General features: G+C 40.5%; 1 long non-coding RNA gene across 3 annotated transcripts in view; it reads left to right on the forward strand.

Moving 5' to 3' along the window:
* LOC118148438 (uncharacterized) overlaps positions 1-23,804 on the forward strand; it is an 84,845-nt gene that overhangs the window by 45,116 nt on the left and 15,925 nt on the right. For all 3 annotated transcript variants that reach the window (XR_008477030.2, XR_008477031.2, XR_013527847.1), the window contains 2 exons: positions 21,178-21,468; positions 22,106-22,215. This is a non-coding gene — a long non-coding RNA (uncharacterized LOC118148438). The remainder of the gene's footprint in view (positions 1-21,177; positions 21,469-22,105; positions 22,216-23,804) is intronic.

Consider the following 23,804-nt stretch of genomic DNA (forward strand, 5'->3'; position numbering starts at 1 on the left):
GTTCCATTGGTCAATGTGCCTGTTTTTGTACCGGTGTCATGATGTTTTGGTTACTGTTTCCCTGTAGTATAGTTAGAAGTTGGGGACGAGTTCCTTTAACTGTAAAACAAAAGCACTGAAACACATGCCTTGAGATTGATCACAAAGTCTCTTTCCATGGTTCCTTTTGTGGATCTCTTTGGCTCCGTCAATCCTCTTTACTTACATCATTGCCGTTTTCCATTCACTGTAAATTCCCAACTTATGAACACGGGGATACATCTGCCTTATTCCCTGCTGTCTTCTCACGGTCTAGAATCATGCTTGCTCCATATTTGGAGCTCAAGAAATATTTGTTGAGTAAGTGGATGAGTGAATTTTTGGAAACGATTACACTTGAACAAAAGCTCTTGTGTTAGTACTCCTTTACCATATTTAACTAAAGTTCCTGAATAACCAGTTGGTTTAATTTTTTTAAATTAGTAAATGCAATTGTCTAATCTTGGTAGGAGCTCCACTTCAGGTAATATAAGCCAGTGCTCTCTTCAAACTGGGGTATAAGTATTTCTGGGGATAGACAAACATTTTTCAGGCGGTTCACAGACAAAAACACTTAAAAGAAATAAACATTCAGATCTTCAATTTCCACATATACTCTTTTTTAAAGTTTATTTGAGAATACACAGGCAAACCACCTCCACTGTCATTATTTACAAAAGAAAGGCGTATCTCTCACCCAGCCCTGTGCTCGTTATGGGGAATTGCCTGGAGTGGAGAAACTCAGGTGACCGTAAAAGCTACAATCAAATAAGGGCATTTTTGAGAGTGAAAGTAAAGTAGGCTCTATGAGTCATTAACCTTGGGCCAGGCACAGTGGCTCACACCTCTAAACCCAACACTTTGGGAGGCCAATATAGAAGGATCACTTGAGCCCAGGTGTTCGAGACCAGCCTGGGCAATATAGGGAGACCCTATGTTTACAAATAGTAAAAAGAAATTGGCCAAGTGTGGTGGCACATTCCTGCAGTCCCAGCTACTCGAGAGGTTGAGGCAGGAGAATCACCTGAGGTTGTAGTGAGCCATGATTACACTACCACATTCCAGCCTGAATGACAGAATGAGATTCTGTCTCAATAAGCAAATAAACAAAATAGTTAACTTGCAACAATATAATCTTAACAAAGGTGCATTCAGATAACATTACTACCATTCCCCTTTCTTCTTCTGAGCATACTGGGTTTAAAATGATGGCTCTAGGTGCAAGAGAAGCAGGTAAATTAGTAATCACTTGCTAAAGTGGTAAAATTTAAAAAGTATTTTTCCCAGAAACTGATTTAAGTACACAAATCTAATGACTCAGTGATTTCTAAAACTTCGTTTTAAAAGATCTTATTGACTTGTCAGCTGATGGATCAAAAGACACAAACAATGTTTATAGCAGCAATATTCCTGATAGCCCAAGAGATATTACCCAAAATCTCCATCAAGAGTGTGATATATCCATACAACGGAATCTCACACAGCAGTGAGAAAGAACAACTGTTGCTGCGTATGATAACAGGGCTGACTTTCAAAGTTGTAATGTTAGCAAGACCATACTTTCTGATTTCATTTTTATGAAGTTCGTCCACAGACAAAACTGATTCACGGTGTTTGACATTAAGACAATGGTATCATGGTTATTTTTGGGTGGATTATAGACTGGGAGGGGGCACAAAGGAGACATCAGGAGAGATGGAAATGTGCTCTAGATCTTGATCTGGGCAGTGGTTACATGGATGAATCTATATTTAAATCTTCATCCAGCTTAACGTTTGTCAACTTTATGTAAGCTATGCACTAATAAGACAGAAAAACAAACTGATTTATTGAATCGATAAAGGTCCACTAATGCACAATGCTGGGGGTTGGTGAAGAAATCATGAACAAGATCTCAAGAAGCTTACAGATAGGAAAACTGTCTCTCTAAACCGTATCTATCTGTTTTGACATAATCATTAACACCCACTTACATCCTCCTAGCTGGGTTTTGTGGTAAATGACATGATTGCTCCATGTTCCAGTTATCTATTGTTTTGTAACAAATCATTGTCAGTGCTTAATGGCTTAAAATAAAAATTTTAACATAGCTCACAATATTATGGGTCAGGAATTCATGCAGAGCTCAACTGGGCAATTCTTTTAGTTCTACTGGCCCTTGAATGCAGTCTTTTGGAGGCCCTCGACTGGCAGATAGCCTGGTCTGGAGGGTTCAAAATGGTTCACTTATGAGCTCTGGAACTTTGCTGGGGATAGCTTGGAGTTAGGGTTCAGCTGGGACAGTTGACTGGAGTGCCTACCTGTGGCCTTTCCACAGTGGAGGTCTCAGGGTAATTAGGTGACCTCTAATGAGGTGGCTGGCCTGGCTGCCTAACTTTTTTTTTTTTTTGAGACGGAGTTTCGCTCTTGTTACCCAGGCTGGAGTGCAATGGCGCGATCTCGGCTCACCGCAACCTCTGCCTCCTGGGTTCAGGCAATTCTCCTGCCTCAGCCTCCTGAGTAGCTGGGATTACAGGCACGCACCACCATGCCCAGCTAATTTTTTGTATTTTGAGTAGAGACGGGGTTTCACCAAATTGACCAGGATGGTCTCGATCTCTTGACCTCGTGATCCACCCACCTCGGCCTCCCAAGTGCTGGGATTACAGGCTTGAGCCACCGCGCCTGGCCCTCAGTTTTCTTTTCTGTGAAGTGGGCTTATAACAGTACCTATCACAGAGTTGCCTTGAAGTTTAAACGCTTCATTAAATACAAAACACTTAAAATAGAGTTTTCGGTAAACAGTAAGCACTATAAATAAGCTTTAGTAATTATTATTATTGTTATTACTATCACTGTCATTTTGAGTTGTATATCCCCCCCCCATTAGATTTATACGCTTGCTCTTTTGAGGCTGGGTAAGGTAGCTTACAGTTTTGGGGTGAGTGTGAACTTTTAAGTCAGATAGAGCTGTTTAAGTCCAGCTCAGAAACTCAACTGTAGGACCTTGGCCAAGTTACCTTTATGCACCTTATTTTTTATATATTTAAATTTTGCATAACAATATCTAACAGAGTTGGCACAGGAATTTAATGAGGTCATCTTTGTACATGGCCTAGTTCAGTGTCTGATACGTAGTATGTTCCCCCCAAATGGTGACGAAGGTGATAATGGTGATGATGATGAGCATAGACAATGATAAAATGATCATTCTGACATTTTCTAGAATTCCCTCTACTTATTATGGTACATCATTTAGTGAATGTCCGTTTGGATATTCTAATGCTACTATAAAAACAGTGTTCTCTCATTAGGATTATACCACGTTTAATGAATCTCCTTTTACCACTTTCTGTAAATAGTAGATGTCTTCAAATTTCAACCCATAGAGATGTGCCTCATCTTTTAAATGATTACATGGTGCTTCTTTCTATATGTGTATCATAATTTATTTAACCAGTCTCTTACAAATGTATAGTCAAGTGTTTCCAAGTTTTTCTATTATATATCATGCTATAATTAAATCAATTACATGTAGATACATGTTTTCATGCCTAGCTTATGATTTATTTAAGAAGCAGTTAGAAGTAAAATTGCTTGACAAGGGAAATGTACATCAAAATTTTCATGTGTCCTGATAAATTGCTTTTCTGGCCGATTGTAACAATTACTACGCTCACTGCTGTGGTCTGAATGTTCATGTCCCCCTAAAATTCATATGTCGAAACCTAACTTTCTTTTTTTTTTTTTTTGAGACAGTCTTGCTCCCTTGCCAGGCACCAGGCTGGAGTGCAGTGGCGTGGTCTCGGCTTACTGCAACCTCTGCCTACCTGGTTCAAGCAATTCTCCTGCTCAGCCTCCCGAGTAGCTGGGACTACAGGCGCGTGCCACCATGCCCAGCTAATTTTTGTATTTTTTTATTAGAGATGGGGTTTTACCATGTTGGCCAGGATGGCCTTGATCTCTTGACCTCATGATCCACCTGCCTTGGTCTCCCAAAGTGCTGGGATTACAGGCGTGAGCCACTGAGCCTGGCGAAAACTAACTTTCAACCAGTGTAATGGTATTAGGAGGTAGGGCTTTTGGGGTATGATTAAGTCACCAGGACTATGCCCTCATGAATGGGATTTTTACCCTTATAAAATAGTTCCAAGGGAGCCTATTTGCCTCTTTCACCATGTGAGGACACAGTGAGAAGACGCCATCTGTGAGTCTGGAGACAGACCCTCACCAGACACCTAATTGGCTGGTAATTTGGACCTTGGAATTTCCAGGTCCAGAACTGTAAGGAATAAATTTGTGTTGTTTGTAAACCACTCAGTTTATGGCATTTTGTTATAGCAGCCTCAATGGACCAAGACATCACCAGTGGGGACCATCCACGTATTTAGATACGATTACTAAATACACACTAGACTTTGGTCAATTTCCACACACCTTTGTCAATAATTATTTCCTTCATCTCTCTTCTTTAAACCTATCAATTTATTCCTAGTAACACAGGCTCTTTTATATATGTCTTTTTATTTCCTCTAGACTACAGGCTTCATTCATTTTGGTAGTTTCCACTAATCAGTGATACATTTCCCTGGAATCTGGAGCAAACACATTTCTTTCCTCAGCAATTATGTGCAACATTAAAGTAGATCAAGGCCTTAAGCAAAGCTACCTATTTGTTCGTTAAAGGGTTGAGGCGGGAGATGGTTTCAAGTGATTGGAAATTAAAATTTACTTTTAGAATTTTCTTTTATTTCAAATGTAACTTCTTTTTCTCCTTCTTGGTATTCCCCTGTTGGCATAATAGATTTGGAGTACCCAAGCACTGCACTGTGGGTAAAGAGAGGAAGGCTAGAAAGAGGATAAGGGGAGGATCTGAGAGGCTGCCAGGCAGGCTCGGGGGGCTCCCATTTGGTCCCACTGTCCTTCACCAGACAAACGTGAAACTGGCCTGTTTGTTAGAAAAGACTCTGGCAAGGGTGGCTGTTCCAATAAGAAAATCATCTGGGGCAAAAATGAAAGAAAGTGACTAGCGGTTACTATTGAAAAGTTTGGAGGAAAATGAGGTGCAGATAAAATACTTTCTTACAGGCTGCTTTTTAAAATTGCATTATAGGTTTTGGGGTACATGTGCAGAACGTGCAAGATAGTTGCATAGGAACACACATGGCAGTGTGTTTTGCTGCCTTCCTCCCCTTCACCCACATTACAGGCCGCTTATAAATGAGAGTCAAGAAAACAGTGTATAAAATAATAAAGGAGCTAGAGAGGTTTCCATATAAGAAGAATGAAAAGTTAAAAAAAAACCCACCACATTCTAAAGCAATTATACACCACTTTAAATGAGTTCAGATCTCAATACCCCCAAGAATTCCATCCTAGGTAATAATACGGTACTTAACATTTATACAGTGCAGAGTTGCAAACGGGAGGCCTCTGGGCTGCATTCAGTCTCCAAATATGTTTTGTTTGGCCCACACGGCATTGGCCAGATAGTGTTTGTAAAAATTTTTAGTAGTTACCCAGGTTTAAAATTAGAAACAGGCTGGCTATTCACCAGACTGCTTCACTTCATCCCAGGCACACAGCTAGACTGCATTTCCCAGCTTCCACTGCAGCAGTGTACGTCCACGTGAAATGTGAATGAAAGTGATGGGCACTTCCTCCAGCTCTGGCCATACAAACCGACCATGAGCAGCCCTCCCAACTCTTTGCCTTTTGTTTCCCTGAGTGACAGTGTGGAGCAGAGTCTCCTTGCCCACTCTTTCCTCCTCTTTCCCTGCACAAACCCAAAACAAGGTTGGGTGAGCGAGAAGTAATCTTCTGTTATATTTGAGCCACCATGTATGTTGGCATTCATCAGACACAACAGTTAGCAGACGCTACTCAGTATGCTTTGCAGCCAGGTTCATGCAGCCCCTGGTGTGGCAAGATCCATTCCCTGTTATCTCTTACACCCTAAGGTATTACTCATTCATGTTTCCTGCCAGGCTCCCTCAGGTATGATTAGAATTTGAGACTTTTTATATTGTGCTTTAAAGCTTACCAGGCATGCCCACATTCATTATCCCTTGAACCTTTTAACGACTCTGCTTTTCTGGCACTGGATACCCCCATTCATTCCTCAGTAAGTTCAGTTACATTTGAGAAAAAAGTTACGGAGTTCCTACCACAGACCAGGCACTGTACTGGGCCCAAGAGATACAAAAATGAGACTTGGGGAAATGGAAACTTTGAAATGTTTTGACTCCTATCATTACACATTTGCCAAGTTACAGGCTGCTAAGAGAAATGGCAGGGGTGATATCGTGTACCTACCAAGAGCAATCTCTGAGAAGTAGTGGTGGTCTCGAATAATGCCAGAAGATAAGACATGGTCGACAGTTTGGACTTTTCAAGAGGAAAATATTGTGGCTTCTTGAAACTAGAAGCTAGTATATTTAATGTTGATACCATGAAAAAGCCTAGAAATCATCATTTAACAAAGGTTTAGTGACCACCTAGAAAAGAAGGAATCATTCCTGGAAGTCAGGATTGATTCATTAAGAGAACATTTTTCTAAACTTAATTTATCCCTTTTTTGGGTGGCGTTATTATTCTGCAACTATGGGAAATGTTACAAAGATGGTTGTGTTAGTTTGCTTGGGTGGTGTATTAGGCGGTTCTTGCATTGCTATAAAGAAATACCTGAAGCTTAGTAATTTATAAAATAAAAGAGGTTTATTTGGCTCATGGTTCCACAGGCTGTACGAGCATGGCACCAACAGCTGCTCAGCTTCTGGAGAGGTATCAGGAAGCTTTTATCCATGGCAGAAGGCAAAACAAGAGAATGCCCATCGCTCACATGAAGAGAGCAGAAACAACAGAAAGACAGAGTGGTGTGGGCAGAGGCACCACATATTTAAACAACCAGATCTAGTGAGAGCTTGCTTACTATCGCAAGGACAGCACCAAGACATGAGGGACCAACCCCCACAAACCAAACCCTTTCCACCAAGCCCCACCTCCAACATTGGGAATTACAACTCAGTGAGATTTGGTGGGGTTTATTCAACTCTATTGGGCTGCCACAACAAAATACTATAGACTGGCGAGATTCAGCAATTTATTTTTCACAGTTCTGGAGGCTGTAAGTCTAACAGCAAGGTGCCAGCATGCTAATTTTTGGATGAGGTCTCTCTTCCTGGCTTGTAGATGGCTGCGTTCTCACCATGTGCTCAAGTGGCCTTTCCTTGGGGCCTGAGGGTAGAGAGAGGGAGTAGGGAGAAGAGACAGAGAGAGAGAGAGAGAGAGAGAGAGAGAGAGAGAGAGAGAGAGAGAGAGAGTTCTCTTTTCCTGTGTTTATAAAGTCACCAATCCTGTTGAATTAGGATCCCACCTTAATTACTTCCTGAAGGCCTCATCTCCAATAGAGTCACACTGGGGGTTAGTGCTTCTGCATATGAACTTGAGGTGGGGCAGGGGGCACAATTCAGTCCATAGAAATGATGGATGTTGCCTTTAACATAGCATCTGACAACAATATTTTTATATCACTATAGACCAATTGAATACATATCATAGAAAATGGTAAATTTAGTTGGGTGCAGATGAATGGGTCATTGTTGAATACGTTTGGTAGCAAGTCCTAGGTAACATTGTTCCAAACACAGAAAATATGCTTATGGAGGGTGCAGCTCATATAGTGGATGATAAAATCTAGATCCAAAATGAAGCCTAGAGGTTAGACTTATGGACTCAGTTAATGAAATGTCATTCAACCAGATAAATGTACAATACTTTACTGAAGATGAAGACATTATATAAGACAATGAGGGTTGAGAACAAATCTTGGGAGAAATGAGTCACAGCAACCCAGGCTGTGTACTTAAAAGTCTAAGTCTAGGTTGAGGTGAGAGTCCCACATTGTATCTGGTTCTGGGAGACATTCGTAAAAAGGAGGCCACCGATAAAGTGGAAAGCGTCCAGGAAGATGACCAAGATGGCCCAGTACCTGGTTCAACTCAGTTGCTGTTCTGTGTGGTGCTGGCTCAGGGATCTGGGGAGAGTCAACTTAGAGATATGAAGCCTTGTGGGGAATAGGAAACTGTCTTCAAATACAAGGAAAGTTGTCATCAACTGCTTTTGATTCTATCTAGGTTGTGGGATTATAAAATAATTTTGTCTCAATTAAAACAATCTACCCTATTTAGACTGCATACACTACCACTAAGTACTGTGTTAAGCACCTCACAAATGTTGCCTCTCGTATTTCTTAGAACAGTCTGGTGAGAATACTATGTCTCCATATTATGGACAGGAAAACTGAAGGTCGGGGAGGGTACTTGTCTTTTCCAAGGTCACACAGCTAGTAGGTGAAGGAAATAGGGTTTGAATCCAGCTCTGTGGGGCTGTAGCGCCCATGCTCTTGAGAGTATGCTTATTAGGCCCCTGTTCTTTCCCTCTGATCTGTAATAAACAAAAACATTACATGTGCATCCAGGGAAAAAATTTTAAAATGAAAACAAACAGAAGGACAAAGAGGCTGAGGAAGGACCATTGATGGAGGTTAATGCAGTTAGATTTAGGTCTGTATCTGGAAGAACTGTCTAACGGTGACACAGTTCCATGAATGGAAAGGGTGGCCCTGACAGCTCTGGGTGACAGTCCAGAAAGGAGTTAAGGAAGTTATTTATTTCAATGATTACTTTTAATGGTGTTCCAAGCAATAGAATCAATTATTTAATAGATTCTTAGTTTTTATATATCCATTATGTGTGTGTGTTTGTTTATATATTTATTGATTCTATACCAAGGTAATCAATGAAAAAAAGTGTCAGACACCAGGCAAAACACTGAGACTAAGGATAATTTTACAGAAAACAAAGACAAATTGTTTCTTAGAACAGAACAGAGAAACAAAATGCATGTTTTAGACAGATTCACCAAGGAAACAGTATGAAAAAGAGAAGCAGCTTTAGTATACCAGCATATCTAAAAAATGAATTTAGATATAAAATCAAATTTGCCACCTTATCCCACTGCAGTCATCTGGTCACTCCAGAGAGATCTTAGAAACCCTCTGGATATTCATTTGCAAAGGTTGCAATGTAATTGGCTGTGTATATAAACCAGGTAAGGAACTAATGTTCCTGAAAATATATTGGTTCTACACATCCTCTCCTTTGGTTTCAGGGGTCCTGGGCTTGTGCCTTTAGGGATGTGTTAGACAGGGTTCTTCGGAGCAACAGAGCCAATAGAATGTGTGTGTAAAAAAGGCTAGAATATCTAAGAATACAGTCAACCAGGGAGGTAGAAGATCTCTGCAATGAATGACAAAACACTGCTCAAAGAAATCAGAGAAGACACAAATAAATGAAGAGAAGATACAAATAAATTTTAAAAAATCCATATTCATGGATAGGAAAAAAATTAATATCATTAAAATGCTATACTGCCCAAAGCAATTTACAGATCGAATGCTTTTCCTTCTAAACTACCAGTGACATTCTTCACAGAACTATAACAAACTATTTTAAAATTCACAGGGACCCCCCCAAAAAAAACCCCAAATAGCCAAGGCAATCCTAAGCAAAAAGAACAAAGTTGGAAGCATCATGTTACCTGACTTTAAACTATACTATAAAGCTATAGTAACAAATACAGCATGGTACTGGTACAAAAACAGGCACATAGACCAATGGAACAGAATAAAGAGCCCAGAAATAAGGCCAGACACCTACACCTATCTGATCTCCTACAAAGCTGACAACAACAAGCAATGGGGAAAAGACTTCCTAGTTTACAAATTGTGCTGGTATAACTGGCTAACCACATGCAGAAGATTAAAGCTGGACCCTTTTCTTACATCATATATAAATATCAACTCAAGATGGATTAAAGAGTTATTGTAAAACCCTAAACTATAAAAATCCTGGAAGACAATCTAGGCAATACCACCCTGGACATAGGAATGGGAAAACATTTCATAACAAAGACACCAAAAGCAATTGCAACAAAAGAAAAAATTGACAAGTGGGATCTAATTAAACTAAGGAACTTCTCTGAACATCAAAAGAAACTGTCAATAAACAGGTAACCTACAGAATGGGAGAAAATATTTGCAGACTACGCATCTGACAAAGATGTAACATCCAGCATCTATTAGGAACTTAAATTTATAAGAGAAAAACAACCCCATTAAAAAGTGGGCAAAAGACATGACAGACATATCTTTCAAAAGAAAACATACATGTGGCCAACAATCATATGAAAAAAGCTCAATATCACTGATCATTAGATAAATGCAAGTCAAAACCACAATGAGATACCACTCTTACCAGTCAGAATGGCTATTATTAAAAAGTCAAAAAATAACATGTACTGGCAAGGTTGCAGAGAAAAGGGATCACTTACACACCGTGGGCAAATTAGTTTATTGTAAATTAGTTCAACCATTATGGAAAGCGGTATGGTGATTTCTCAAAGAGCTAAAAGGAGAACTATCATCCAACCCAGGAATACCATTACTGAGTATACACTCAGAAGAATATAAATCATTCTGCCATAAAGATACATGCACGTGAATGTTCATTGCAGTACAAATCACAATAATAACAAACACTTGGCATCAACTTACATGCCAATCAATGAGAGATTAAATGAGAAAAATGTGGTACATATATATATCATGGAATAATGGAATACTATGCAACCATAAAAAAGAATAAGATCATGTGTATTGTGGAAACATGAATGGAACTGGAGGCTATTTTTTATTTTATTTTATTTTTTATTTTTTTGGGAGGAAGGGAGGAAGGCAGGAAGGGAGGGAAGGAGGAAGGGAGGAAGGCAGGAAGGGAGGGAAGGAGGAAGGGAGGGAGGAAGGAAGGCATGAAGGAAGGAAGGAAGGAAGGAAGGGAGGGAAGGAGGAAGGGAGGAAGGCAGGAAGGGAGGGAAGGAGGAAGGGAGGGAGGAAGGAAGGCATGAAGGAAGGAAGGAAGGGAGGAAGGGAGGAAGGGGGGAGGGAGGGAGGGAAGGGAAGGAAGGAATCAAGCAATGAGAGAGACATTGCCTACCTGAATCTAGAGGTTTACAAGTTGATTTCTTTTTTTTTTTCTTTTTTTTGAGAGAAGGAAAGAAAAAAAATGAGTAAAGGAGAGGAAGAAAGAGGAAGAGAAAGAGGGAGGGTGAATGGAAATATTGCTTTATTCTGAAAAATAATGGGTATTAATAATGGCCAATCAATGTTTCATTTAAACCTATGAGTAGATGTGATGTGGTATTGACAAATATGTATATTTTGTGTATTTGAAGTGGAGAGCTCTATAAATATTTATTAAGTTTACTTGTTCCAGATCTGAGTTCGAGTCCTTGATATCCTTATTAATTTTCTGTCTCATTGAATCTAAGTCTCTATGTATCTGGGTGTTAGGATCGTTAGCTCTTGTTGTTGCATTGATCTTTTTACCACTATATCTTTGTTGCTTTAAAATCTATTTTATCTGATATGAGAATTGCAACTCCTGCTTTTTATTTATTTATTTATTTATTTATTTTCGCTCTCCATTTGGTTGGTAAATCTTTCTCCATCCCTTTGTTTTGAGTCTTTGTGTATCCTTGCATGTGAAACAGGTCTGGATGTAACATGCCATTGGGCTTTGGCTGTGTCTTTTGATTGGGGGATTTTGTCGATTTAAATTTAGGGTTACTGCCATTTAATGTTAACTGGCTGTTTGATCCATTCGTTGATGTAAATTCTTCTTTATGTTGGTGCTCTTTACTTTTTGGTATATTTTTAGAAAGGTTGTTTCTTTCTGTGTGTGATGCTTCTTTCAGAAGCTCTTGTAAAGCAGGCCTGGTGGTAATAAAATCTCTGAGTACTTGCTTGTTCATAAAAGATTTTATTTTTCCTTCAGTTGTGAAGCTTAGTTTGGTTGAATATGAAATTCTGGGCTGAAGGTTCTGTTCTTTGAGGATGTTGAATATTGGCCCCCACTCTCTTCTGGCTTGTAGGGTTTCTGCTGAGAGATCTGCTGTAAGTCTGATAGGCTTCCCTTTGTGGGTAACCTGACCTTTCTCTCTGGCTGCCCTTAGTATTTTCTCCTTCGTTTCAACCCTGGTGAATCTAACGATTATGTGCCTTGGGGTTGCTCTTCTTGTGGAATATCTTTGTGGTGTTCTCTGTATTACCTGAGGTTGAATATTGACCTGCTTTGCTAGCTTAGGAAAATTTTCCTGAATAATATCCTGAAGGGTATTTTCCAGCTTGGATTCATTCTCTCCGTCGCATTCAGGTATACGTATCAAACGTAAATTTGGTCTTTTCATGTAGTCCCACATTTATTGGAGACTTTGCTCATTCCTTTTTATCCTTTTTTCTCTAATCTTGTCTTCTTGTTTTCTTTCATTAAGTTGGACTTTGACCTCTGATATCCTTTCTTCTGCTTGAACAATTCGAGTGTTTAAACCTGTGCATACTTCTCGGAGTTCCTGTATTGTATTCTTCAGTTCCATTAATTCACTTATATTCCTCTCTAAGTTGTCTATTCTCAATAGGATTTCATCAAACCTTTTTTCAAAGTTCTTAGTTTCTTTACATTGGGCTACAACATGTTCTTTTAACTCACAGAAGTTTCTTATTATCCATTCCCTGAAGAGTGATTCTACCATTGGGATGCGCTCATTCTCCATCAAGCCTTGTTCCGTTGTTGATGTGGAACTGTGATCATCTTTAGAGGGAGAGTCGTTCTGATTTTGAGTATTCTCAGCCTTTTTATGCTGGTTTCTTCCCACCATTGTAAATTTATCCTTCTGTCGTCTTTGAAATTACCAACTTTCAGGGCCAGAACGGCGGCGTTAAGACTGATGGTGCTTTTCTGCCCAGGATTCTCCTATCTGGCCTCCTTCTTGTGTCTGTAATGGGCGACTCTGCCTTCCCAGGGCTCCAAACCTCAGTCAGAAGGGGAACCAGTCTCGTTTACTCTGTGCCAAGAGCTGCTGCGCCAAGGTGCCATCACAGCCACTGCGCTGGCCTCAGGAGTCGTGCTGAGGACCCGTGTGGGTCCTCCAAACCTCGGTCAGAAGGGGAGCCGGCCCTGTTTTCTCTGCTCCAAGAGCTGCTGTGCCGGTGAAACCGCTGCGCCGGCCACAAGAGTTGCACTGGTGACCCGTGTGACTCCTCCACTGGGGATCTTCTGCTCCATGAGCAACCAGAATTTGTCTGAAAGTGTGGCGTCCTCTAGTTTTCTGCACTTTCACTGAGCTGCAATCCCGAGATGTTAGCAATCAGCCCTCTTGGATCATTCCCCAACTGGAGGCTATTATCCTTAGCAAACTAATGCAGAGCAGAAAACCAAATACTGCACATTCACACTTATAAGTGGGAGCTAAATGGTGAGAACTCATTGACACAAAGAAGAAAACAACAGACACTCAGGTCTACTGGAGCAGGGTGGGTGGGAGGAGGGAGAGGAACAGAAAGATAACGATTGGGTAATGGGCTTAATACCTGAGTGATGAAATAATCTTTACAACAAGCCCCAGTGACACAAATTTACTTATGTAACAAACTTTTAAATGTACCCCAGAACCTAAAATAAAACTTAAAAAAAAATGTGTGTGTGTGTGTGTGTGTATACAGAGGTGAGGTATTTATTTTAAGGAACTGGCTCACACGATTGTGAAGTCTAGCTAATCTGAATACAAATCTGCAGGCAGGACAGTGGACTGGAGACCCAGGGAGGAACTGATGTTGTAGCCCTGAGTTCAAAGGGAGACAGGGGGAAGATTTCTTCCCCCCTCAGGGATTATCAGTCTTTTCTCATAAAGTCTTCAACTGATCAGACAAAACCCATCCACATTATAGAGAGTAGTCTGCTTTATTCAAATCTACTGATTTAAATGTTAATCACATCAGATATCTTCACAGCAGCATCCAGACTGGTATTTGACCAAAAACTGGGTGTCATGGACTAGGCAAGTTAACACATAAGATGAACCATCATTAAGATTATAATTTTCCTTCATGATGGACAGTTATTGAGTGAACAGGGAAAGCACTGGTGTCTTCCGGGTTAGTGTTTGTGGGAAATGCAGAATCTGCCTCTCTGCTCTGCAGGAGAAGGATTGGGCAAGGGGAATGCCCAGGTTGTCCCCATTCTGATCCTGGGCATGGGTTTGGTCTCTCTATCTCTTTGGGAACCAATGGGGAAAGGGAGAATAAAGCTGACAAGGAGCAGCAGGGAGTGGAAGCAAGGTAGAAATTCAGAGGAGGGCAAGGCATGAGGAGGTGCATGTTCCCTTCATTTTTTAACCCACTCAAAAGTAACAGAATGAGATGCCATAAAGTTGGCACAACATTTGGGAAGTCCTTTCCTAATACTTCCTGTGCCTCTGATGTCCTAGGCCAGGATGCTTCTCTTTGGAATGTGGAGCATCTGTACCTACCTCTCTTCAACTCCACGTCCTTTATGCTTCCTGGCCTCTGATAACTATTATTTTATTCTCTACCTCCATGAGGTCAACTATTTTAACTACTGCATATGAGTTAGAACATGTGATATTTGCCTTTCTGTATCTGGCTTATTTCACTTAAAATAATGAGCTCAAGTTTCATCCATGTTGCTGCAAATGACAGGATTGTGCTCTTTTTACGGTCAAATGGTATTCTAATTGTGTGTGTGTGTGTGTGTGTGTGTGTGTGTGTGCGTGTATGACTTGAATGACTTCCTAGCTGTAAATAGAAAATGAGGAATATATATATTCCTCATATATATGTACATTCCTCATTTTCTTTATCTATTCATTCACTGACGGATCCTCAGGTTGATTCCATATATCTGCTATTGGTAGCAGTGCTGCAATAAACATGGGGGTGCAGGTGTGCCTTTGACATAGTGACTTCCTTTCCTCTGGATATACACCCAGCAGTGGGATTGCTAGATTACATGGTAGTTCTATTTTTAGTTTTTTGAGAATCTTCTATACTGTCTTCCATAATGTCTAGGGAATTAGCATTCCCACCAACAGTGTGTGAGTTCCCTAATCTCCTCATCTTTGCTAGCATTTGTTATTTTCTTGTCTTTTTATAATAGCCATTGTAACTGAGGTAAGACGATATCTCATTGTGGTTTTCATTTGTATTTCCACAATCATGTATTTGATGATTAGTGACATGGTGTCTTTTTTTATATACCTGTTGGCCATTTGTATGGGTCTGTTGTTTTTTGTTTTAGAAATGTACTTTTCAGTTGGATTTTTTTGCTGTTGAATTGAGTTATTTGTATATTCTACATATTGCTCCCCTGTCAGATGCATAGTTTGCAAGTATTTTCCCCTATTTAGCAGGTTGTCTCTTCACTCTCTTAATGTTTTTTTTTTCTGTTCTGAAACTTTTTAGTTTAATATGGTACCATTATTTTGGTTGCCTATGCCTTTGAGGTCTTAGCCATAAAATCTTTCCTTAGACCAATGTCCTGAAGTGTTTCCCCCATAATTTCTTCTAGTGGTTTTACAGTTTTGGGTCTTAAGTTTCTAATACATTCTGAGTTAATTTTCATGTGCAATAAGGAATAGGGATCCAGTTTTACTCTTCTGCACATGGATATCCAGCTTTCTCAGCACTATTTGTTGAAGAAGGTATCCTTTTCCCCAATGTATCGTCTTGGTAACTTTATCAAAAGGGGCAAAGTTAAGGACAGTGGACATCCAGGAAGAGAAGATAGGTGATTTTTTTAAAGCAAACATTAAGGAATCTCATTATTGTACTAAATCAACCTTCAGATAGCTATATGGCCATGGCTAGGCACAATTTATGATGAGTCACAAAGAGGATCTTTAATTGTCTGATTTTCTTTAATCTTCCAGGTGTATAGTTAGGGGGAAGCAGTTTGCTTTAAGACACACACACACATGCACACACACACACACACACACACACACTTTGGAATTTTTGTTGAATTATGTTCTTTCCACCAGGGGAAATAAGCAGAATTATGAGATAATCCCCATCCTTTAAGATAATGAAATTTTCCTTCATAAGGCCAATGCCTGAACCCAATGCCAAAGCCAAATAAACTAGCAATAATACGGTTATGAATTGAGAGACAAGTGAACACGATTCTTGCCTTCTCTAATCCCAAGAAGACAAATAGGGAAGTTGATGAAGGATGGACTGTAAACAAACAAACACAATAAGTCGCTGAGGCAGCAAGCCTGTCCTTCTAGGAGAAGGAGAATTTCCTTTTCTGCCTTCCCAAAAGACTGTCTCCAAAGGGCAGCAAGTGTTATCCCCACTGAATTAAGCATTTGCCTCCCATTTGGACTCTGGACTCCACATACCTTATTAGTGAGGAGAGGCCAAGGCAGTGGGATTCACATTTTAGAATGGAATTATCATTCTAAGAGTTGTGCAATCACATTCATTGCCTTAATGACTTCCTAGATATAAATAGAAAATACAAGTAGCCTAACTTTAATTTCTGTTTAGATGCTCCTAGCCCCATATTGATGTTTATGTTCTGATAAAAACAAGATATTATTTGTTTTCATGGTTATTACGGTCTGTAAATCTTTTTAGACTTTTGGCTCCTCATGATCTGGATAAAAGATGGTCTAGAGAGATATAGAGAAATAAGAATAGAGCAATGCTTTGGAAAGCAAATACTTTGAGAATTCTGGAAGGACTAACAGCCAACTGTGCTGAATGCTGTAGAACCACAAAGAAGATGATCAGCATTCACTTACCCGTTGTTTAATGAGAGCACATTATATATGTTGTGTGGTGCTGTATGCCAGGAATACAAAGAAAATACAAAGGTACCTTACCTTCACATAACTCACAATCTGGTGTGAGAGACACGGCATTAGTTTAAGTGTATGAGAGAAATGGTTTGTTATAATTAGGTGCTGTGGTCGAAGTGAGGAACAGGCAATAAGAACAGGAATAATGAAAGGTTTTTGGGGTAAGGTAATATTGAGCTATGCCTTGATAAGAAATTTCCACGCAGAAAAGGGACATATGAGCATTACAGACCAGTGGAGAACATGAGTAAAGAATAAAGAAGTGAAACCATGAGACTGTGGTGCTTGTGGAAGGATTAAGTATGGCTCAATAATATGGACGCACAAGAAGAAAGATCTGGCAGAGCACAGATCACAAAAGGGCCATGCATATATACTGTACAGAAGAATTTGAATTTCAACTGCAGGAAGTAGAGAACCACTGAAAACATTTTAAGCCAGAGAGGGTGAGTGGCCAGTTTCCCATTTTAGAAAGATCTCTTACGTGATACAAGAAGATGGCTCTGAGTAAAGGGACAGCTACTGTCAATTCCATTTGCCTACTACAAAGGTCCAAGTGAGAAACAATGAAACAAAAACTAAGGCAATGCCAGTGAAATGGACAAAAGGGGTAGATTAAGAAGGTCCTCTGAAGGTTGCAATGGATTTTAGTGACCATTTCATTCTAAGAGATGGAAGAGATAAGGGGAGTTGAGAGTGACCACTTTTTGGTTTGGATCAATGAGAAGAGAGCAAAGGCAATGTTATTAATTGTGTTGATGCCTAGGAGAAAATGAGCAGACTGAGGGAAGGTGGGCATGATGAATTCAGTTTTATATATAACAAAAGTATTACCATTGGATTTCTTGATTGTGAACTGCATTTGTGATCAGAGTAGAAACTGAGGGAAAGAAAGAAGAAAAGAGTCTGAGAGACACAGAGAAAAGGGAAACAGAATGAACAGGAAACTCTGCGGGAATGAGGACTGTCTCTGGCTTATTGCCTATTTTCAGCCTTAAGAAATTTGGTTCTTAAGATAGTTCCTTCCTTGTTGTAACTACCCAATGAATCTTAAACTGAGGAAGAGGAAAAGTAAAGTGACATTTTAAAAACCTGATTAGGAAGTGGGCTCAATCCTACCATAATTACTTGCCTAAAACTTTATACAACTTAAAAGAAATCCAGAGTCCTTATGATGTAATCCTTCAAGAGTTACTCTAAGGAAATAACTCACCTAAATGCAATATGGAGATTTAAAAGAATGAACATCTGACCATTATTTTATCACATATAAAAATACAGTGAATCATTTTGTTGTTGTTTTTAATAAAGGAAAGGTTAATACAAATTCATTGCCTGGAAGCCCACAAAGGCCACTTCTCTTTGACCTGACATGTTCAGAAGTTGGCCTTCATTTAAATGCAGAAACAACTCAGTTCTCCAAACTCAGACATACTTGTAATTGTCCATGGAATAATTTCCAGGATTGAAGAAGCCCTCTTGAGGAGCAGATGTTCTTAGTGAAAGATTTTTGTATCCCTACAAAACTTCTTATCCTCCATAGCAAGGGTTTTATCTAAAAAGGAGCTTAAATGCAGAATATAGTAACATGAAAATTAGGCTAAAAACCCCCAAAGTACCCATATCAATGAAATTATATTCATGCTGTGGAAACCGTAGAGAAGGTAGGCATATAAAACATCATCTGCTATGGTGGAGTTACACTCTTTTTCATGGAAATTTTCTTAGTGTTCCCTGGGATTAATTTGATTCAATTAATCTCACTAAGATACTACCCTAGAAAGACATGGCTATCCAATTCTTTCATAGGCAAGTAAATGGATTTAGTGAATGATTTCATTTTCTTATGTTAGGTTAAGCCCAGAATGTCCAGGTAGATATTTGAAATGTGGTGCACATTTTGTAGGCTGCAGAGTCCACTGTTAAAGGGCAGGACAAAGGTTTACCTGGGTTTAAACAGCAAAAACAACAGGTGGCAGGATTTGTGAGCCTTTCTCTCTGCTTGGTCACTAGTGATTTGCTGTGCATCTCTGGGGCAAGGGCTTCCTGCTGATTTGAAGGGATAGCAGAAAAGCTAAAGAAAAGAGAAGGTTGTGCTGCTTCCTTTGTGTGTCTCAGGTGAGAATGTGAGCCTAGTGAGGGCAGGAATTATATGCCCTCATTTTAAATGCCTGGTGCCCAGTATATCACAGAGGTGGGTGCAGCATACCTAGGAGAGAGCGAGCTTCAAGAGAAGAATGGCTTACAGTTTAAATCCACCTCAGCTTGCTTTTTGGTAAAACACGTGGATATTATTGGAATGACTAAATGGATGTACCTATTAATTGCACATTCTATAGTGAAGACTTGAAGATTCGTCTAGGGAGAAAACTACTAGTAGGGAACAGGAAAAAGACAATAGGCTTATTCCCCCCACCCCCCCAAACTCCTGGCTGATTCATATTGTCCTTTTAAAATAGAATTCATGGCAATGCTTTCAAATTCCAAAGTCCATCTTTCCGTGTTTGCCCTCCTTATAAAGGAAGTTAACCAGCTGGTTGAAAGTATCAGGCTATGAGTCAATTAACTAATCAGCTTTTCTGGTTGCTCTGAATTGGGTGGGTATCCACTGCTGTTGGACAGAAGGAAAGGCATGTGGTGTGTAGACAAACACTTCTGGGTGATAAGAGCCTCACAATTAAGCCCATGAGTGATCGGGAACAGATGTTTCCCTCAGGCAAGTGCTCTCTTCCAGAAGGATACTTGGATTTACTGTATCCAGGCACAGTCTGCTGTCACCTTGGCAGCACCTTGCAGCACATGGCTGCACGTGACCTACCTGTCCAGACAAGAGCCCCATCTGGCACCTTCTTGTCTTTCCTTTGGTGGGCTCACCTGCTGCTGCGCCAATCTTCATTTTTGCCACTGAGTAATTTGAGATGAACTACCTCATGAAAACTTGCTGGAATCCTTGAAGGAAAGATGCCAACACGCTCCTCCTCCTCACTGGCACTCTTGCCAGCTGTTCTTTTCATGCCTGAACCAGGCACATCGTGGACCATTCCTGTTATTCTTACTCATGTTCAAATCACTCACCTTATTTATGCATGAGAACAAAAATGGTGGAAGCAACTGATTCTTGCTTGTTTGTAACCTTTCTTCTTTAGCATTTTTCTCCTGTGGCTCCTGGAGTTTCATTCCTTGACCAGTTGAGGTATCTGCTGGCCTTCCATCACCCTGGTACATGATAGGATAGAAATATTTGGTGTGTGCAACACAACTGAGTGGCACTTGAGCTTCCATGATTACAGCACACAGTTACCTCCTGCTGGCATTTTTCTTATTACACCTCTAATTTCCAGACATAAATTTTAGGCGGTTCTGAAACAGTGGTGGTCCCTGCAGCATCCAGAGCTTCGCTGCACTCAACGGATTGAGTGAGCCTTATAGACGGATCCCTATCAGCTTCAGAAAGGTATTATTTCCTCCTGATTTATGAAAGAGAAACAAAGACAGAAAAGCTTTAGATTTTCCTTGGTTCTGAAGTGTCATGCTCAGGTTCCCCAAGGAGTGTAAACGTTCCTTGTTGACTCCGTTAGTGATGACAGGATTATGACTTAGGATGAAGCTTCTTCCCACACCCCATCATTACCCACCAAGGCTTCTGTGATGTGAATCAGAGCTGTGGGGAGCAGAGCTCCTGCCTGGTGTAGTAAATTTACAACTCATAGAGAAACTCTTTCCCATTGTTCTAATTTCTTTTTTCCCTCGCTCTCTTTCTCTTTTTGCAAAGCTAAAATTGTGAGTGGATTGGGACCAAGCTATCGCCTTCACTCTTAAGTCATAGGATAAAATAAAAGCTAGGTTAGAAATTATTTGCGAGCCACATAATTTATGTTGACCAGAGATTGCAAAAGCAGCCATTCTCGGGAGTATAGAACAGAGTGGTAATGCAAATGCTAACAGTGTGGCTGAAAAATCCCGCTGCTGAGCCCAATAGTATTGTACAAAGACCACTCCCCACAGAAGAGCTTTCCTGCTTCTCAAATCACTCCTCCTTCGGCTTCATTTTCTTTGGTGGCAGCAGTTTTTTTTTTTTTTTTTACTTTACCTCTTCAACAAGAGTAGCACTGGTTGCATTACCAAGTCATAGCCAGTCTTCTGCAAGCCACCATGATGGCTATGTGGCACAATGGCTTGAGAAACTCTGATTTAAATGAACAGCAGTTGTAAGCGATTCTTTGGCATTTCCTTTCTGGGGTTTGTAAAATGGTGCCTGGCTGTCAAGTGAATAAAAAAATTAGTTCTGTTTGCAGCAGGATGCTGCTGGAGTCAGCTGAATGCCAGGAGAGTGGGCAAGAAAATCACATCATTCTTCTGAAATTTCTGGCTCACAACTCCCTCTACTCTCCCTATTTCCAGGTTATATTTGAGACTGGGGTTCAAGTGGAAGTCAAACAGGAAAAAAAGAGATATTCAACAAAACCTTAGAGACTTGAAGCCAGAATCCGTCAAAAATAGGAGTAAGCTCTGGCCCCACATTGCTGAAAATGCAACTGAAAATGAACTGGCTGTGCCTGTGCCTTGCTGAGAGATGAAGCAGTCTTAGTCCTGTAGGTGATGCTGTGGTCAGGCGCTGCGGTCCGGGTGGGTACTGTGTCTGTGAGCATCTGGGGTCGCCAGCAGTCCTTTCTCAGCAGCACACACATACAGGTATTTTGACTTATGTGTATTTTCATGTTGTCCTTCTGGTGTTTTTTGTCTTATAGTGAAAGTAAATCATAAATGGAAATACTCTGAAAAATTCAAAATTTTACAGAAATAAAAGATTTTAATATAACTAAAGGACAATAAAAATTAAAGTTCCGGCCGGGCGCGGTGGCTCAAGCCTGTAATCCCAGCACTTTGGGAGGCCGAGGCGGGTGGATCACGAGGTCAAGAAATCGAGACCATCCTGGTCAACATGGTGAAACCCCGTCTCTACTAAATATACAAAAAATTAGCTGGGCGTTGTGGCGCGCGCCTGTAATCCCAGCTACTCGGGAGGCTGAGGCAGGAGAATTGCCTGACCCCAGGAGGCGGAGGTTGCGGTGAGCCGAGATCGCGCCATTGCACCCCAGCCTGGGTAACAAGAGTGAAACTCCGTCTCAAAAAAAAAAAAAAATTAAAGTTTCAATTTCTGCTGGTTGGGATTCTGGAGATTGTCTTACTGTCGCATGATAGAGCTGAGTGGTGCTCCTGATTCCTGTTGCAGGGACCTCTCTATAGAGAGTGTTCTCCCTGTTTTTATTGGCTTCTCAGACCAGGTGGAACCTAACCATAGCCTTCAAATTTTTGATATGCATTGCAGGAATCCACCTGAGTTCTGACAACAGAATGCTGCTTAGGATGTCACAAGGGCTTGGAATTGCGGGGAGCTATGCTTCAGTACATGGACTGGGACCACTCAGGAGCTTCTGGGTATGTCACTGAATCTGTTTCTCAAAAGGCTACCCTCACTTCAGCAGTCTTTCTGACAGCTTGTGACTCAAGATCTCCATTCGCAATGTGGGGAAATTTGGGAAGCAGCATGGTTATATAGAGAGAGGCCACACATGGAGCTTGCCGCAAGGGACCACTTTGATTTTTTCATTTCTGGAATTTCAGGTTTCTCTTGCACATGGTTTCCAAGAGCTGTTCCTGAACATACCTCTGAATTATAGATCCCATTAGGTACATTAGATCTTGGGATTTGGGCATTTGCTATTCCATGCAGGTGAGAGGCCTCTATTTTGATTCCTTAAAGACGAGTTTGTATTTATGCCACTAAGAGAATATGAAGATTAAATGCTACAGGAGCAAATGAGTTCAATGCCTATACCACTCTTGGAGGTATACATTCCACAGGAGTAAATGAGTTCAATGCCTATACCACTCTTGGAGGTATACATTCCACAGGAGTAAATGAGTTCAATGCCTATACCACTCTTGGAGGTATACATTCCACAGGAGTAAATGAGTTCAATGCCTATACCACTCTTGGAGGTATACATTCCACAGGAGTAAATGAGTTCAATGCCTATACCACTCTTGGAGGTATAGATTCCACAGGAGTAAATGAGTTCAATGCCTATACCACTCTTGGAGGTATAGATTCCACAGGAGTAAATGAGTTCAATGCCTATACCACTCTTGGAGGTATAGATTCCACAGGAGTAAATGAGTTCAATGCCTATACCACTCTTGGAGGTATAGATTCCACAGGAGTAAATGAGTTCAATGCCTATACCACTCTTGGAGGTATAGATTCCACAGGAGTAAATGAGTTCAATGCCTATACCACTCTTGGAGGTATAGATTCCACAGGAGTAAATGAGTTCAATGCCTATACCACTCTTGGAGGCATACATTCCACAGGAGTAAATGAGTTCAATGCCTATACCACTCTTGGAGGTATACATTCCACAGGAGCAAATGAGTTCAATGCCTATACCACTCTTGGAGGTATACATTCCACAGGAGTAAATGAGTTCAATGCCTATACCACTCTTGGAGGTATACATTCCACAGGAGTAAATGAGTTCAATGCCTATACCACTCTTGGAGGTATACATTCCACAGGAGTAAATGAGTTCAATGCCTATACCACTCTTGGAGGTATAGATTCCACAGGAGTAAATGAGTTCAATGCCTATACCACTCTTGGAGGTATACATTCCACAGGAGTAAATGAGTTCAATGCCTATACCACTCTTGGAGGTATACATTCCACAGGAGTAAATGAGTTCAATGCCTATACCACTCTTGGAGGTATAGATTCCACAGGAGTAAATGAGTTCAATGCCTATACCACTCTTGGAGGTATAGATTCCACAGGAGTAAATGAGTTCAATGCCTATACCACTCTTGGAGGTATAGATTCCACAGGAGTAAATGAGTTCAATGCCTATACCACTCTTGGAGGTATAGATTCCACAGGAGTAAATGAGTTCAATGCCTATACCACTCTTGGAGGTATAGATTCCACAGGAGTAAATGAGTTCAATGCCTATACCACTCTTGGAGGTATA

The sequence above is a fragment of the Callithrix jacchus genome, chromosome 16, assembly GCF_049354715.1.
Source record: "Callithrix jacchus isolate 240 chromosome 16, calJac240_pri, whole genome shotgun sequence".
Lineage (NCBI taxonomy): Eukaryota > Metazoa > Chordata > Mammalia > Primates > Cebidae > Callithrix > Callithrix jacchus.